At 44.1% G+C, this 9,384-nt stretch overlaps 1 long non-coding RNA gene across 2 annotated transcripts in view; it reads left to right on the top strand.

The window, feature by feature from the left end:
• The window catches only part of LOC119573834, a 7,314-nt gene extending 786 nt beyond the window's left edge, over positions 1-6,528 (top strand). Inside the window, exons 2-5 of one of the 2 annotated variants that reach the window (XR_005228829.1) lie at positions 5,124-5,287; positions 5,469-5,603; positions 5,779-5,843; positions 6,149-6,528. This is a non-coding gene — a long non-coding RNA (uncharacterized LOC119573834). Of the gene's footprint in view, positions 1-5,123; positions 5,288-5,468; positions 5,604-5,778; positions 5,911-6,148 lie in introns of those variants that run through there. The other variant, XR_005228828.1, reaches the window with a different exon arrangement.
• Positions 6,529-9,384: the final 2,856 nt, after the last annotated feature.

Genomic DNA, 9,384 nt, shown 5'->3' with positions numbered 1-9,384 from the left:
CTTTTACTTTTATGATACATCTTTTACGCGTTTTGGTAATTATTTACACTATTTTATACAATATCCTTGTGCGCCTGCGCGTTTTGCCACCGGGAGATTTAACAGGCCGTGCAAGGCCATTACCTCGAGAAACGCCGGTGAGCAATGTCTTATTTCGAGTGCTGCGTCGATTCCGGGTCAATTTTAAAGCCCTTTTGTGGATATACTGGACAAATAGACATTCGTTTCTATCACAGCCTGATATTTGAACCCATCCAGTGCCGCAAATGCTGAAAAAAGTGATTAGAAACAAAGCAAATGTGACCATAGCCGGAAGCGAAGAAACGTTCGGTGTTTCGCGATATAAAAGGTATGTGGTTTTACCCTGGGGGTCCAGGGGGCATAGCCCCCTGGCTAGGTGTAAATATTACCACGGGGGTCCAGGGGGTGTAGCCCCCTGGCTAGGCGCATAAATTACCTCAGGGGTCCAGGGGGCGTAGCCCCCTGGCTAGGCGTATATATTACCACAGGGGGTCCAGGGGGCAGAGCCCCCTGGCTAGGGAATATATAGATCGTAGTGTATAAATCCCACAGGATTAAGGTTAGGTTGGTTTATTGGTTAGGACGCATTGTACGATTACCACGGGGGATCTGGAATATGTGAAATCCCGTAGATTTTTACCGAACAATGGGTATGGTTCCCGTAGAGTTTTTCGAAAGTTGGCGCGTCGGTCCGTAGAGTTTGAAAGATGGCGGCGACGTCCGTAGAGTTTCATTATCCGATTTTAAGCGTTTTTTGTACTTGTTTTACACATTTCTGTTCTGTTTTCTTCTTATTTCAGCCTGTTTTACCCCACAATTTCCCTGATCTACTTCATGCCCTCCCCTGCTATCGGGACTTATCAAATCACATCAAGATTGTCGGCTGGAGAATGCAACTGAAAATATCATCAGATTCGTTGTCATCTCACGAAAACAAATCTGATGATATAAATATTGTCAGGGAAGACCCGGTTGTCATTTTCGGAAAATTAACCAAAATCTGTTTTTGTAACTTAGTCTCTGGGAGGGTGCGTCGCTCTCGGTAACAATTACCGAATTCCATATTCAGCCAATAATTTTGATTTGATAAGTCCCGATAGTAGGGGAAGCATGAAGTATATCTGGGAAATTATGGGGTAAAACAGGCTTATATACAGTAAATATAATGCAATAATTCATTAAACAAAGAAAATCACAAAAATCAGCAAAAAAAACACTCGCCAACATGGAAAACCTACGGCCCAACACGCCACGTTTCAAAACTCCCCCCTTCCCCCTCCTGCTGCCGAAGAGTGCGCTTCAGTCTGTAGTTCAGTGGATAGCCCTGCTGAATCCATTGCCATGCACGGGCATGTGCTGAAGGAGATCCCGACGCCCGGGTGGGCGACGCTGACGGAGGAAGTGACGGTTTCACATTAGTGAAGTCGAAAGCTAAGAAAAAAGAAAGCCAGACAATGCCGGTAAGACGCCACTGGCATCCCTGAAGGCACGACGAAATCGAAAAAAAATGAAATGGCTGCAGGACTTTGGCAAAACTCTCTAGCCCTGGGTTGTACCCCCCTCGACCTTGTGCGAGGGGAGACACTCCTCACCGTATGTGTATGTCGCTCGCTCCCAGCAGAAATATAATGGCAACCTTATTGGGGGATTAATTAGAGGTGTTACCTTCAAACAATTTGATGACCCAAGGAAACAAGAAAAATATGACGAATACCTTGTCACACACAACAACAAGGAGCTTGATTTCGAAAATGCGTATGCACTCGACGGAGTTCACAATGCTATAAGAGTGTACAAGGATGGGCAACTCAACCGCATCCGTATAATATGGAAAGGAGAGCAACCACCTCCCAGTACATACCACTTCTTTGGAAAATGCATGCCCGCCAGCCACGTGCGGCCGTGGAGGGCATCCCCTGTGATCTACTATAACTGCATGGGAAAGTGGCCATGTTGCTGCTGCAAGGGCAAGGCACGCTGTGCAGCATACTGCCAGGGAGTGTCCTCGCAATGCAGCAGGACGAGAGAATGCTGCAGATGCACCTGCCTTTGTCCCATCATGCATCATGCTCTAGGTGTGGGATGACAGGTATAACTGCCTGGCACTGGGGGTGCACAGCCCTCCCTGCCCTGTCCCCTCCCCCTCCACCCCCTGTGGTCCTAGCACCGACCACGAGTGACCAGCGCGCCCCAACCCGCGGCCAGTGTGCCGGGATGGCGCCCGACCGTGCCCTGTGTGACGTCCCCAGCCGCAGAGCTTTCCGGTGGCTTCTGGCGAGTGGGGGTGCAGAGGCCACCGAACTACGCGACATGGTTGGTGAACAAGATGATGCTGATCCTCACAGAGGGTGTCCCGGGCAGCAAAGCTGCCATACTCTTCGAATTAAAGACTACGCCCCCCCTCCCTCCCTGGGCGCCAGCCGAGGCTGCATCCCTCACCCTCAGGCAGAAAAAAAAACAAGACAATAACTTAATTAATGAAATAATGATGCTGAGACAGAGCATGGAAAAAATAAAATTGACTGCTATTGTCGAGATACAGGTGTTGATGCTATTAGAACGAACGAGGAGAATCGATGTCCGACTTCCAGTGCTGACAACCGGAGTGGGCGTGTCAGCGCTACAGCAGCGACGAAGACTATCAGGATCACTGACACCGAGCCCAGTGACGCGACCAGCCCCCCCACCCCCAGGTGCGTCTGGCACAGCAACCGAAGGGACTGTGCTCAGAAGAGGAACAAAGTTGAACTCACTTCCACAAGGGATAAAAGATCAACTCAACAAGACAAAAATAGATAAAATTTTTGATATAGCAGTAGCCTGTACTGCTATTGACCCCTCCGACTTTGCCGAAATAACCGAGTGGGAATTGAATAATGCCTTTCTGGAAGGGAAGGCAACAGCCCTTGGCGACGATGGCTTGCTTACAGCGTCTCTCGCCTCATTGCTCAGGTACCTGGCAACCCACTTTTACACCCGTATAGACTCAGCCTATCACAAGCTCCTGAACTAAAAGCTTAATCATTCCCATACCTAAACCTAGTACTGACAAATACAGGCCCATTTCCTTGACCTCCTGTCTGTGCAAAGTACTTGAGAGAATAATTTTGAACAGGTATCGCATAAATTCTAAGTTATCCTCCAGACTTAGTCTCATGCTGTTTAATATCCTAACGCATAGATTACTAGGCAATATACGACTTGAGGGAAGTGACTCCACAATTTGCTATGCCGATGATATTTGCATTAAATCCTCATCTGAGGAGAGAATTTAAGAGATTCTAGATATACTTTCAGCAATGGTTATTGAGTATGGCTTGATAATCTCGACTGAAATAAAAGACACTTAACCCAAAGACAATCCCTCTGCCAAGGTTTCATATAAATAACATTGAGCTAGATCTTTGCCACCAGTACAGATACCTTGGGGTGATTGTCAATGATGCAGAGTTCATCAGAAACCTGAAGAAAAGGCTGTGGAAGCTGCTGAAGCCACTTAGAACACTTGTTGGCAAAGACCATGGTATCAATGTCAATATTGCGAGACTCTTTTACTTGTCATACATACGGCCAGTCATAGATTATCATGATTTGCACCTAGTACTCGTATTTTCAAGTAATCAGAGTTGACAAGTTCAGAAATTGTACAAAATGAGGCCATGAGGATCATTCATGGAGCCCCTAGAACAACAAGGATTGTGAATATGAGAGCAGAACTTAATTTACCTTCTGTTTACCAAAGAATATTATACATAAATACTACATTTAGTGTCAAATTAAATTAAAGAACCCCGTCATTGTACAGAGTTCCAGAGACTGCTAAAACATAGAATAGGGGAGCTAACTTTGCATGACAACACCGATTCATACTCAAATCCATGGGTACAAGTAACATGTAAATACTGACCTAAGCTGATCATACCCTTAACTAAGACCCTACATGGACATTCTGTTCCACAGTGGAAAATGTCGGACCTAATTGTATATTATACGACTGCCCCCCAAAAATGTTCCCCCTTGCCATACTTAAGCAGTATGCACTTGCAATTATAAATGAACATCTTGAAACTCTGTCCAATAAATATGAATGCTACACTAACAAATGCTTGCAGTCTGGGAGCAGATCTGGTTGCACTTTTGTTGTATATAAAAACAATATTTTGCAGCACCAGGACTGTAGGAGGATTCATGACTGGGTTAGCACTACGCAAACTGAGTTGGCAGGAATACTCATGGCCACCGAATTTCTGTTGAATCAAGGCTCAGGGGTAATTTTCTGTGATTCACAGCGTGCTCTCCAGGCTCTGAACGCTCTAGACGAAGGTTGCAGGAAATATTGCAAATGACATCAGGATAAGCGTGTATCATGCAAAAGAATGAGGCCATGATATATGTTTTGTGTGGATTCCATCGCATGTTGGAATCCCTATGCATGATCATGCTGATCGCCTATAGTACTTATCATGATGTTATAACCTAAAATTTAAGTGTAATATCATTATATAATGTTATAACCATGCATCAGATGTACCACAGCTTGCCCACGCCTGTGCAGTTAGCCAGGGTGGTAAATAAAGGACAAAAATATCTACGGTTCAAAACGGCACTTAAAAAAAAAGGAAGACCCATCTGCGTCCATTAAAATCTATGGAAATGCACATCATCGTCAAGCGGTGAAGCCACGTTCTCGTATTTATCTATCGGGGCATTTACCGACGGTCACGGTCCCTGCTTCTGGCTTAAAATGGATCGACTGTCCAATTCATTGTCATTTCTTTTACACCCAGTTTTTTTTTACTCTTTCTGTCTCTTTCACTCTCATTCTTGCTCTAGATATTTCTGTTTATTTTTTTTCTCTTATAATGTAACCTTTGGTCATATACACTGTAAACTGCAAGCTTTGCAGCTCGTTTCTTATATGTCTGAAATAGGTTCACGGTCTGTATTACTGTCCTTCCCGAGTGGAGAGCAGATATTCACGACTAACTGCTGATACTTTTGAAATTCATTCCTGTGCATGTGCAAGAAGGTTGGAACAAAAACCAGGTGCCTCTTATTAATAGTTACAACTTTTAGAATATACAAAGAAATTTATTTTACAGATCCCTAGAATGGTGGAAGATTGTCGACAGGCCGGATTTGCTTACGAATACTTGCCAGCAACTTGATAACATCTTCAAGTTATTTTTAAAACATTTTGAGTTCGGGATGCAAATGAATCCCACATTTCCACACCTGACACATTTAGCTGTCCCAAACATACCCGGTAAGTTTTCTCTTGACGCAAATTATGCTTATTCTTAAAAGGTTACATCAATTTAGTTGTGGTAGGTAGTCCGTAAATACATGAAGTATGTACAATTCTACATACCCCTGTTTCAAAGACTTCAGCTGTGGCAAAACATGTACAGGTTTGCTTCGGTATAAAACAATGAATAACATTTCAGATCAAGTCATGCAAGGTGCAGCTGCCTTTATGTCGAGTGTTGTCGCTACAGCCACTGGCGCCACCATCGCCACCTTCACACATATGATGTCGGTTCCAACTATTCTTGAGTTGAATATTGCAACGACTCCATATGGTAAGTTGCACTTTTAAGATGTGCAGATTCTACTATTAACAGCATCTTTATCTGGACGTATTTATATATAATCATTGTTAACTATGCCAAATTATTTATTTTTTTTTTGCAAACTTTTCTTTGCAAACTTTTCCGATATATCTATCTGTTAAATTGAATATATATATTTTTCCAGATCACACCTACGTGCTTGGATCCTGAACAGAGTAGAAATATCAACCAGCAAATGCAGAGCAAAGGGTTGGTGTTTTCAGTCTCCTCCTACTACAGCAATGGTTAAAACTCACTATACGTTTGAAAAACTTCTGCTGATTTTTTTCCTTGACCAAAATTATTTAGAAAAAAAAAAAAAACATGTCTGGAATTAATCACTATTCAAAAATGAAAACAAGAAACTGTTGCTCTTTGTTTTGTGGAAGAGCATCTGGCAAATGCTCAAATCATCGATGTATCAGATATAAGAGCCTATGTTAATACTTTTCGTGTAAGAATCGGTGATATACAGGTGGTGATGGCTGCAAATGATATCTTATTCCGAATTTCAGAGATGGTGCATTTGCGCTCCAGGAGTAAGCGACAATGGCAGTTAATTTGCAAGTAAAAGCAAAGGGTAAAACGACAAGAAACAATTCGCCGGTAAGCACACTGAGAGTACGACCGACAGAAATTAGCACATTTTTGAGAGATTGAAAGAAAACATAAAGATGCCAGACGAGAGTAACCAGGTGTGTTTATGGCTCAGTGTAATATCCATTTAAAGAAGTATTCTTTGATTATCAAAAGGAGAATAGTATTGTTGTCAAAGATTATGGACTTCATGGACATTCTTGAGCACCTGTTGCACAAGCGCTTTCATTTATGGTACAGAGCATAAAAAGTTGGTGGAAACAAGTGTTAGGTTACATGTCCAAAAATGAAATAAAATAAGAAATTCTATGGATGAAAAAATAATTCTTAAAGCGACTGTTGGGTTGTACATAGTGGTGATGATATATGACTGTTGTGTGAACTGGATTTCTGTAAAACATTTAGGTATATCTGTACAAAATCCCTAATCTAAACAGCAAGACAAAAGTATGAGGTGTTTATATATAGGATGCTTCATGTCACGACCCCCTCCCCCCCAGTCCCAATCCCGTTGTTGTCATAGGGGGTAATTGGGGATGGAGCTAAGGCCTAGTGCTGGGGATCTCCTCTACCTTGGGCCTCAGCTCAACCAATTTTCCCTCCATTCTCCACCCCCTAATTCCTTGCCCGTGGGGGCTTCAACTCTCTTCGAAAGTGATTTTGCAGTATTATCTTCTTCCCATCTCCTGTTCCTTCTCTTCTCCAACCCCTTCTACTGTCTGCTTTCTAAGGTGTGTGAGCCGTGTTGAAAGGAAGGAAGGCTGACCTAATGCCAGTCATGAACAGCCAAGGGGAGCCATAGGCACGGTATTCCTGTTACTTGTCTAGTCCTTACCCTCAAGAGGATCCTGAGGAGTGGGTCATTTCTCTCTCCAATATCCTCTAGGCTTGCCATGGCCAGTAATGAAGATTTTGTACCTCAGTTGGAGTCAATGAGACTTGCTCCTTTATCAAGCAGCCCCACTGATTTTATTCCCCCCGATTCCCTGACCCCAGGCTCTCCTTTGACCACGGCTCTAAAAATTACTGCTACCCTTTCCTCAACACCTACTACCACCTCAGTCCAATCCAAATCATCCACCAAGGTCATAACTCAACCTTCAGGAAACATTCCTCTTCTACCAACACCCTCAACTTCATCTAATACTCACTCCTCCTTTATTATGTCCTCTTACCCAGAATCCTCTTGCACTCACATCTAAGCAGGCTTCGTCTGTGCTGTTTGTTGATTGCAGTGTGAAGTTTTGTACCGTCGTGGGTATGAGAGTTGGCTCAACTCTAACGTCGCGGCATACCTCGCCGAGCATTTCGCCGTTATGTCTCAGTTCGTCATGGCGCTATATATATAAAGACAAATACATGGCGTAGTTAGGATCGAATGGTGACTCGCAGGTGCAGTGCTGCTGGAGGCCCTCTATTGACCAGCCGTATCGTAAGCAGATGGCATCTATAAACTCCTGCTTATTCAGGCTAAAACCCTTTGATTTGATTGGCAGTGTTGTTAGCCAGTTTGATGCACCGATTTCCCGTGTCATTTCCATGTTTCTTTTCATTTGTTCTGATAATTGCGATTGTTTCTTGCAAATCAGATTTCTGTTTGGTTTCTCTTGCTCTTGTGATTTCTCTTTTAATTCCTTGTTGCTTCCTCGTGTCTCTCCTTGTGTCTGTGTCTTGTCATATGATTGCTTGTGTCAATTTTGCTGTGAGCTTGATGGAATTTTGAAATTCTTTGCTTGGATTTATGATTCCAAGACCTCCTAATCTTGGCGGCAGCTCAAGGATTGATCTTTCTAGGGGGTTTTCTGTGGGGTTTCTATTTCCTGAAAGTGCTGGTATGAAATACTCTCTAATTGTTTCCTCCAGGGGCTCAAGAAGGTGTTCGATATTAGGTACTGTTCGCATCAGGAAGTTCCATTTATTTTTACACCGAAAACGAATGCGGTGTATGCTGAGTGCGGTTCCGAATTTAGCGATGTGTACGAGCGTTTTCAGCTGGTTTGTCCACTCGCTCACCTGAGACCTCACATATTCCTCCTTGGCCGCTGTTGTGCCAAGGACTGCCCCGAGGTGTTTCTCTCCACCTGCCTTTATGTTGATATCTGTGTCTCGGAAAATTTCCTTGGCAGTGTCGAGATGTCCAGGTTTAACAAAAAGAACCGATTTGTTTGCGTTAGGGTAATAGCCTTGTGGAGGGCCATGGTTTTTAACTATTTCCCACCACCTTTGAAGGTCCTTTATCTTCCCGGCTCCTGTTAGGTCGTCGGCGTATGCAACCTGCTTTACGTTTGTTCTGCTGTGTTTTAGATGATCTTGCAGCCTAAGCAGGCCGATTGCATAATTGCCATTGCCACGGGGTCGCCTTGTGTGTTCCCTCAGCTTCCCTTCACTGGTGTTTGTCATTGTGCTGCTTATGTATAGCTTTGCCGGTTCGCTGCATGTGTTGATTGTGTATTGAGCAAAGCTTGGGCACTTGACTCTGATATTTTGTATGGTGGCTTGTCTGTTGATGTTGTTGAAGGCATTCGCAGCATCCACCATGAGTACCGCTTCGCAGTCGGGCTCCTCATATATTTAGAGCATGGCATGGATGGCCGCTTCACATCCCGCCTGTTGGCCTACGCACACCTAGAGATTGCTCACTGCTGTTTTGATGTCTTCTCCAACAACTTCCGAAATGGCTTTGCTGATTATTCTCCTCAGGACCTCTCCAATTCCAATTGGTCGGCACCCTGGTCTCTTATCAAGTGCAATGAGACGGCAAGCTGTTAATGCCTCTATCTGTTGGCAGTCTTCTGTGGCTAGCTTTCTCGCTAGGTCTGCTATGGCTTTACATAAATCGTGCTGGTGCTCAGGATGGTTTTCCATCCGTCAGCATCTAGTCCTGAGGGTCCCGCTGCCCCGTTGGTGTTGAGTGCGTGTTTCCTGATTTTTTCTCCTGTGATGCACTCGAAGATCACAGGTGGTGGTGGATGATATTCTCCTTGGAACAGCGTTTCAGGCGCAGCCTCCCTTGCAGGCGGGTGTTTTTCATTTAGCATCTGGCGTGTGTTTTCGTCCAGAGGTAGGGGCCCTGTACTTTCGTGTGGTGATAGAAGCCGAACTGCCCTTGCCACTTTGCCTTGTTGCATCATATTTGCGAATCTCCTACACTTAT

This window comes from Penaeus monodon, chromosome 6 (assembly GCF_015228065.2).
Source record: "Penaeus monodon isolate SGIC_2016 chromosome 6, NSTDA_Pmon_1, whole genome shotgun sequence".
NCBI classification, from domain to species: domain Eukaryota; kingdom Metazoa; phylum Arthropoda; class Malacostraca; order Decapoda; family Penaeidae; genus Penaeus; species Penaeus monodon.
The sequence above is the reverse complement of the archived record's forward strand: the minus strand, read 5'-3'. Positions and strand labels throughout refer to the sequence as shown.